The sequence below is a fragment of the Miscanthus floridulus genome, chromosome 8 (assembly GCF_019320115.1).
Source record: "Miscanthus floridulus cultivar M001 chromosome 8, ASM1932011v1, whole genome shotgun sequence".
In the NCBI taxonomy this organism is placed as follows: domain Eukaryota; kingdom Viridiplantae; phylum Streptophyta; class Magnoliopsida; order Poales; family Poaceae; genus Miscanthus; species Miscanthus floridulus.
Window position 1 is genome coordinate 133,819,945 of NC_089587.1, and position 9,686 is coordinate 133,829,630.

Here is a 9,686-nt window from a genome sequence, read left to right on the forward strand (position 1 = left end):
CATGACCAACGCTGGGAGGTGGAGTACCTTGCTCTCGGGTAGCGCTGGACCCATTCTCATTTTGGAGGATCCGAGTGAGGGTTGATATATGTAGCTCTTAGACCTACATATGTCATGTGGTAAGGAAATCCTAGCTTGGCCAATCGATTCTATTTACCGTTGCTTATTGGAGATGAAGACTCGACCCTCTGCCCTGCATCGTAGTTAATCAATGAAATAATGGTACTGATGGATTCGAGTTGGTATAACTTGAGATGTGTTGAAATGAGAAGAGATGCTTGATGAAGCGATTGATTTAGACCAGGTGCTAAGTGGATACCGATGATAACTTAATTCGATGCTAAAACATTGAAAGTATGGATTCACTTGTAGTAAGCTTTTTAGCAAAAGTTACTTCTTGCTTCTACCTTACCTTTAAGCCTGCATGTCCTTGGAGTCATTTCTTTTAGTCGGGTAAGACTTGTTGAGTACCCTCAAGTACTCAGGGTTTGTTGACCCTTGCTGTAGGATCTGACTTGTGCTACTGACCGAGATCGTGTCAATGGGCTTGACATGATCTAGTCATCCCTCCTATCCTAGATGCTTCACCTAGGTTGCTCCTGAAGTTCTACTCACCCTTTGGAACATAAGTTAACATGTTACTTGAACATGCTTTGTAAACTAATGTTATAATTCTTCCGCACTCTGATGTAAGTTATTTTTGTACCCAGTGTTGTAATGTTGTGGCAACTCCATGTTGATCCTGTATGAGTTGTAAAATGTGGATGATTCAGGGTTGCCCGAGGACACCCGACATACTACCTGTGTTATCTGGCTCTCATGTGCAGTAGTCGGAGGTCTTAAGGACAATGACAGGTGCATGTGGGCCATATAATTTAGGGTGGTTCTGCCACATTTCCCATGTCCAAACAACTTCACTCTAGAGTTGAAAAGCAACACCTTGTCACCTGGTTTGAATTCCTTCTTTTTCAATCTTTTATCATGCCACCTTTTTGTCCTCTCTTTGTAGAGTTTTCCATTATGATATTCCTTTTCTCGCCATTCCTATAGCTCAGAGAGTTGCATTTTTCTCTTCTTTTCGACTGCTTCAAAGTCCATGTTCCACCTTTTTATGGCCTAATGAGCTTTGAATTCCAACTCGATAGGTAAGTGGCATGTCTTCCCATAGATGAGTTGATATGGTGACATTCCAAGAGGTGTTTTGTAAGCCATTCTATAAGCCCATGGTGCTCCAGGTAACTTATATTTCCATGTTGTTCCCATCTCATTGACAGTCTTCTACAAAATGTTCTTGATTTACTTGTTTGACGTTTCTACTTGTCCGCTAGTTTGAGGATGATATGGTGTCATGATGTTATAACAAACCCCATGATCGGATAAGAAGCATCGGAACTTCCTATCAATGAAGTGAGGACCTCCATCACTAATTACCATGCGTGGAACTCCGAAGCATGGAAAGATGGTATCTGAAAACATCCTCTTGGCATTATTTGAATCTACAGCTTGACATGGTAGAGCTTAAACCCATTTTGAAATGTAGTCGACTGCCACCAGGATGTATTTGCATTGCTAGGATTTTGGAAATGGTCCCATGCAGTCGATGCCCCAGATATCAAAGAGTTCTAACTGGAGGTTGTTGGTGAGTGGCATGGAGTCTGTTTCATTGATACTCCCATGTTTTTGACACGGGATGCACCTCCGTATAAATGCTTTGGTGTCTTCATACATGATTGGCTAGAAGAATCCACTTTGCTAGATCTTAGAATGAGTGCGGAATGCTCCATAATGTCCTGCATACGGTGATGAGTGGCATCTTTCAATGATCTTGATTTCATCCTTAGCCGGAACACACCTCTTGAGCTATCCATCAGCGCAGACTTGGTAGAGGTAGGGTTCATCCCATAGGTGGAGGCAACTTTCATGGATAAGCTTCTGCTTATTATCTCCTGGTGGTACATAACCTGCAACCATAAAATTAACAATATTCACATACCAGGGGTTGGATCCTATGACCTTTAGGAGCATATTGTTCCAGAGAAAATTGTTGATGAGCAACTCCTATGGATTCTCAAACTGCATTCTTGACAAGTGACCGGCTATAGAATTTTCTATTCCTTTCTTATCTTTAATTTCTAAATCAAATTCTTGAAGCAAAAGGATCCACCTTATAAGTCAAGGCTTAACATCTTTCTTACTAAGGAGATATTTAAGAGCAGCATGATCAGTGTAAACAATAACTTTAGCTCCTACCAAGTAAGATCTAAACTTGTCAATAGCAAAAACAACAGCTAGGAGCTCTTTTTCAGTTGTTGCATAATTAAGTTGAGGTCCTGACAGAGTTTTACTAGTATAAGAAATTGCATGATGCTTTCTATCCTTTGTTTGACCCAAAACTGCCCCCACAACATAATCACTAGCATCACACATAATTTCGAAAGGCAATGACCAATCAAGGGGTTGAATGATTGGTGCAAAGATGAGTGCTTTCTTAAGGATTTGAAAAGCATTTAAACACTCATCATCAAACTCAAAGGGAGCATCCTTGGCTCACAAACTTGTAAGGGGTCTAGCAATATGAGAAAAATCTTTTATAAAACAGTGATAGAACCCAGCATGACCAAGGAAACTTCGTACCCTTTAACATCTATATGAGGGGGTAGTTGTTCTATTACTTCTATCTTAGCCTGGTCTACCTCTATCCCATGTTTAGACACCAAGTATCCAAGCACTGTGCCTTCTCTAACCATGAAATGACATTTTCCCAATTAAGGGCTAAGTGCTTTTCCTCACATCTTTGAAAACTTTGTCTAGATTTTCTAAACAATCATCAAAAGTTTTTTCATAAAAAGAAAAATCATCCATAAAACTTCTATGATTTCTTGTATCATATCAGAAAATATAGACATCATGCACCTTTGGAACGAAGCTAGAGCGTTGGAAAGTCCAAAATACATCCTGCGATAAGCATATGTTCCATACGGATAAGTAAAAGTAGTTTTGCTTTGGTCATCAGGATGGATTGGAATTTCATGATAACCTGAATACCCATCAAGGAAATAGAAGAAACAATGCTTTGGTCATCAATGCACATCCGCCACCCTATGACTATTCGTCGTGGGACTAATTCATCTTTTTCATTTTTTACCATAGTCATGCCCCCTTTCTTTGGTACAACTTGTACCCGGCTTACCCACTCACTATATGGCAAATGATAGATTATCCCCACATGCCAAAGTTTCAAAACCTTTTTCTTAACATCTTTCTCTCATCGCAATGTTAGGCCTACATTGGGGCTCCCTAGAAGGTGTATATGCTGGATATGTGGGAATGCGATGGGTGCAAAGGGCAGGACTAATCCCCTTGAGGTCTTCGAGCGAGTAGCCGGAAGTAGGGAGATGCTTTTCTAAAATGGTAAGGAGCCAGAGGGTCTCATCCTTAGAGAGTTTATCGCTAATAATCACAGGAGACTCCCTATCATTGTTTAGAAAAAGCGTATTTCAAACTTGAATGAAAGGGTTTGAGCACAACGGGGGGTTTTGGCGGCTCTTGAGTTTTATCCAAAGGGAAAGGATCTTGCAGTTCTTCTTTGTCTTGGATGAAATCCTAGGCATCTTCTTCAAGATCTTTTCAGAAGCATCTAGGAGAGATGCTGCCATAATCTCTTCCATTGGATCTTGCTCGGGAATCAACTCAGTCTTAACATGTAATGAGTGAGTGATGGGGGTAGAAAGGTTTAGGCTTCTCCTAAGACTTACATTTGTGCTCCCTTTTCTTCCTTCATGGAGAAGTCTCTCTATTGGATGACCTATCAAAAGGTCAAACTCCCAAATATTGAAAACATAAAATCTAAGATACACCTTGGTTTTGTCTACTTTGATAGGGATAAGGTGAAAAATTCCTTCACTAGGAAAGATTTGCCCGGAGAGACTTTTTAAGAGTTTGGTTGTCGGAGTTAATTGCATATTCCCAAGAAGGGTATGTGCAAAAGATTTAGGCATAATATTTACTCCTACAACTGGATTATAAAAAGCATCGAAGGAGGTTTTATGAATCTAACAATGGATGGAGGTAGAGGGAGAATCTAAATGAATAACTTCAGGAGAAAGCTTGGATTCTCTCAACCACTCATTGCTTATGATTGTCGTCAACTCCTTCATAGTCTTTTTAAGGAACTTTTCTTTGGTTTGGTCAGGAAGATGCTGGTTAGGTGCTGATGGTGCTGAAGATTTCTTTATTGCATAATAATTCAAGGTGTTTCCAAAGTTGAAGAAAAGATCTTCCTCGAATTCAAACATATTTTCCAAAGGCAGAATTTCTTCCTCCTTTGGTGGTTCGGGAACTTGGAGGACAGTCGAGGCTTCAAGTGGAGTAGTTAAAGGTTTGGGCTCAACTATCAAAGGTTCTTCCTTAGGAGTTTTCTCAACTACATCTTCTGGGCCATCATCACACACGCTGGTGAAGGGGGTGTTATCTAGGATTTTTCTAAGGATGTTTCTCCCTTCACTAGCAAAGCAATGTAAGAAGGTGCCTCCAGAAGTTGTATCAAGAAACTACGCGGTCTCCCCACTAAGACCCATATAAAAGTGTTGTAAAAGCATAGGGTCTTGAATGGCAAGGTCAGGGCCAAAATTGACTAGGTCATTAAAACATGCCCATGCCACACCAAGAGATTCTTTTTCTTTCTGTTTGAAAGATAGTACCTTTCTTCGAAGGCTAACCACTCCAGAGATGGGAAAGGAAGATAAGCAAAAGCTAGAGCATAGAGCTTCCCAATCTCCTTGTACACTCCCTACGGTTTAGATAACCAGTGTTTAGCTCTTCCTGTCAAAGATAATGGAAATAGCTTCCACTTTAAAGTTTCATGTGACATGCCTACGATATGCAAGCACGCACAAGTTTGCTCAAACTCTCGTGGGTGGGTATATGGGTTTTCATCACCTTCTCCTAAGAATGATTGTTCCTAGACCATATTTATTAAATATGGACACAATTCATAGCCAGGTGTAAGGATAGGTTTTGAAGATTTTGGTGGCTCTAGTTGTGCGCCCGCGGGAGCATCAAATTGATTGATAGGCATGATATTATCCATGCTTAATGATAAATAAAAGATATATGGACAAACCTGGTTTGATGAAATCACAACAACTATTTCCCTGGCAATGACAACATGATCCACAAGCGCACGAGTATCGAAGTAGTTTTCAATCGTAGTATTATCGAGTATTGTATCTACAGGGAAACATATGTATATTGTCTAACACCTAGTTTGTCCAGGGATAGCAATCAAGGTTTAAGGTATGAGTAGAGAGGATTCCTGTGGTTATGACCTTATACAAAGCAAGGCTTGTGATTCTAGTGTTCACTTTGAGACGCCGCTTAGACGGTAAAGCACTATTAATAGATAACTCTGCCGACGCGACTATGGCCCTAATTTAAGAACCTGCTCAATTTGGCGCGGACTACAAAGGATAGACGGGGTTGTCACCTCCCGTTGGTACCACACAACCAAGAAGCAGGGAGCAAACACAGGTAGTCGATAACCCAAGCACCATGCTTATGCTAACGATTACTACTCTAATCCAGAGATCTAGCAAGGACTAGAGCACTCAAAAGAACTGTGAACCCATGAACAAAAGAGCACAAAACTAACTTAAAACAAAAATCAATTACTAGAGGTATCTCAAATGTAGACTTGGAGAAGCCTAGATCCACCAAAGTACAAGCTGTAGAGGTAGCACCGACAGGCTAGTACCTCCTCCCAACTTTTCCCTCACTCTCTAAATCACTATTTTCTAGGTACAAGACTAGATCCTATAGAGGACTAATCTTCTCTTAAGAGCTGGCTCTGATCCTGAAGAGGAGGATATGAATTTGGGTATTAGTATGGCTCCAAGGAGGGGGTAGGTGTGCCTTATATAGGGGAGATGAAGTAGGGGGCAAGGCATTGCCATGTCATCAATCCGCGTCAACTCCCTCGATCACCGTTGGATCAACCGACTTAAAAGGGTGGCGTAGATGCAATCTAGGAGGTGATGGAGAACCGACATTCAAAGGGGAGGCTGACTAGGGGGCCCGCAGGCTGGCCGGCCTAGTCGTCGGGCCGGTTGGCCCTACCTAGCAGCGCCCCTTGGCCTTCGCTTCGGTGGTTTGCCTCCTAGAGTCTTCTGGAACCTTCTGGAGTTATTTTCGTCGTGGATAATTGCGATTAAATCTGATGTTTATGTCCGCCTTGATGGGTTTCTAGATAAACCCTCCTACAACATAGATTCACCAAAACTTATGGAATTTATTAGTTTAAACCCTTAGGCCTATGTTTGGTGATGAAATCAATTATATATGCAGGTTATATTGACTTGAATTCTGACATGATATTAGTCTTGACCATGGGGTTGTGTAGGGCTTCTACATCAGCTCCCCTAAACGAACAAGGCATGGCTGTGAAAGGTGAAAGAATCCGAATTGCTTTGGAAGAATGTTTTACTTCCATTAACCACTCCTTTGATGGTTGTACCTTAGGGGAAAGTTTCGAGGTATTGCCATAATTCTCGAATTCGATAGGGAACTCCGAAGGGTCAAGTATTCTTTTCTTCGGCGTTCATCGTTCGGGTGAGGGTTCATGAGTCGAATCTACGGATGGTATGGGTTTGGATTCAACTAATGCGGACTCCTCACTCAGCATGACTTTTGTCTGGAGGGTTCTTGTTCTCATGACGGAGGAAGTTTGTCTTTCTTGGAGGTTTTCAAGGAATTTCACTTGCTCTGTCATAGGTTTGTGTGTAAAATGACCTTTGGCAGTCATGTCAAGGCATAGGTCAGCATCTATGTCTAGACTCGAACAAAAGAGACGTAGCAATATGCCATCGGGTAAAGAGAAGTCTGGGTCAGCATGTATTAACTTTGAAAACCTGGCCCAAGCTACACTTATAGACTCCTTCTCGCGCTGCTCAAAGTCAAGGATCGCCCTTGGTAGAGAGTCAATACAGGACATAGGGAAGAATGCAAGGTAAAACTTGTCTTTAAGTTCATCCCAATCCCTATTCGTACTTTCTACAGCAAGTGTGTATCATTGCTTCGCCTTCTCTATGAGAGAAAAGGGAAATAATATCCACTTTAGAGTTTCTTGTGTCATGCCTGAGATGCTCAGGCACGAACACATTTCCTCAAACTCGTGCAGGTGATGATAGGGGTTTTCATTGTGATGCCCTGAGAAGGGTTGTTCCCGAACCATAGCTTTTCAGCTAGGGTGGAGTTCACTACCAGATGTAAGGTTGGGTTTTGGTGGTGGCTCAGAGAACTCGTCCTTTGAAGTGGACCGGTATTGGATAGGAGTGGATTTCATGGTGAAAATATTTTGGTTTTTTTATAAAAAAAAAGATACAGATATGAGGACGAACTAGGTTTGAAGAAAATACAGCTATCGTTCCCCAGCAGTGGCGCAAAAAAACTTGTTCGTATTTCTTAACATTTATAGAAAAAAATCCGCAAGCATACAAAATTATCGTTGTAGCCTTCACCCGAAAGGATTCAGGGTATCACATTTTCCACAGGGAATGGGGGTTCTTCTTTTAGCTAATTGGTTCAAGGACAACACAAGGATAAAGTTGATAGAGGTTGAGATGGATTCCTATGGTTTTTTGGTCTAAGGATAGATAAACGCTTCTACTTGCTTACTTCGGGCACCGGGGTAGCACCTAGTCTGCCAAGTGAGCCTGTAACTCTACGCTGTACTCGGACATGGGGGATTACGAGGGACGAACAAGGCTATCACCACCTGCCGTCTACCCCTCAACCGTGGAGTATGAGGCAAACGAAGGTAGCCTCTAGCCTACACACCACGTCTATGCTATTGACATGTACTCTAGCAATATGCAGCTTTATCTGTCTTTATCAGGGCCCTCTACTACAGTATCCGCCACGGGGATGGACGATGAACCCGCAAACAAGTAAGAGTAAAGCTTAAATAATCAAAAGACTTTATATCCAAAAGAACCACAAACACACACTTAGCGGGAGAACCCAATGAAGTATAGCGCAAGTGTTTGTTGAGGTACAAGACGGGGAGACACCGACAATTCCGGCGCTCCCCCGAACTCTCCCTCACATCTCTCCCTACTACACAACTCTAGATAGCTAGCTAGGGCCTAAGCACTTTGGATTGGTGCTCTTGTGGTGTAGCTCTTTGCCTTGAGGTGTTGTTTGAATGAGGGGGCTCTTCTTCTTATATAGTGCTCAAGAGGTCGGCTTGGAGGACTATTTTTGGAGAATCCGCATGCAACCGCCATGGAGGGATCACCAGGAGATGACACGTGGCAGCGGGAGGCGGTTGGCGCAGCTGGTGGAGCGACTGCACCGAGGGTGGCCCGTCTTGCCACCGCCTTTGCCTGGTGGGCCTCTGGGGATGTATAGGCCATGCCTGTAAAGTTTCACGTCATTTGGAGATCTTTTGGTTTGGGTTTGGACTCTTTCTCTCCATATGATTGGGCCCTGATTTGGCTCGGTAGTGGGCTTTCTCCCCTTGGGCTCTTTTGCTTTGCGTAATATGGTGTTATGCTTTATTTCTTTACGCACTTTGAATGTATTTTCTATGTATTCCATAAATACCCTCCTACAAATTGTCAAACATCAAAACTTGTGGAAATTGTTAGTTCTAAAGCCCTATGTTTAAGCTTGGTGTCTATTTTATCGGTGGTTTTCATATGAAAGTTGATGGTTAGAGATTAAAGTTAAGGACCACCAACATGCTCCATGCCGGCTGCATCCCCACACACTAGCAGAGTTCTTCGATGACCACGGAAACTGCTTCATGCCGGGGTCCTACATGCCCAGGCTCTACGACATTTCATGTACTGTCTGCCAGGCTCCAACGAATGCCATCTCCAGCTAGAGTGCCTTCGATGCGGCCGAGAGCATGGCGAGGTCGTGCGCAGGGAGTAGGCCCAGGGCGTCGAGGAGCAGGTCATCTGGTAGCGCCTAGAGCGTGCCCAGACCCGCATTCCCGAGGTTGATGCGAAGGTAGGCAGAGAGGAAGAGATTGCCGACGCGAGCTGCTAAACGAGGCATCGATGTCTTGAGGAGGCGAGTTGGAGCTTTTCTCACGTAGAAGAATGGCTGGACGGATCCAGCGGCGGCGATGTCTGTTGGCGTCGCTGGAAGAGAACGGCGATGTATGTTGGTGTCGCTGGAAGAGAACAAAACAGACGGAATGGATCATGCGTAAGCTTTTATTCAGCAGCCAACGACGCCATCTTTTTACTACAAGGTAGTCCACCTTTTCGATAACCAATTCAATGATGGCCTAGTCTTATAAAAAAACGCTGGCATAGGAGGGCGCTAGGAACAAGATTTTATCGCAACGTGGAGCAGCATGGGACGGATAGAGCCAATCTAGCTGCTTTTTGATGTGCCGCAGGGCTATCGTAAAGGTCTGGAGGAGCACGCTTTGTTCATCAAACACCCCCTACAAGGATGACACCAAGCTGCATATGAGTTATGAGAGCAGGGCAAGTGATACGTGTGGGCATGTCGCCCATGAGACAAATCTAGGCGAAGACAAGGAAAGAGACTGAGTATGAGCTGTTTGCTTTCTTCACTGTTTTAGTCTTTCGGTGGCACATGAGTATAACAACATATGACACACTCATATACAGTAGGTATGTATCGTCTCAACCAGTTAGCATGTGTCATAG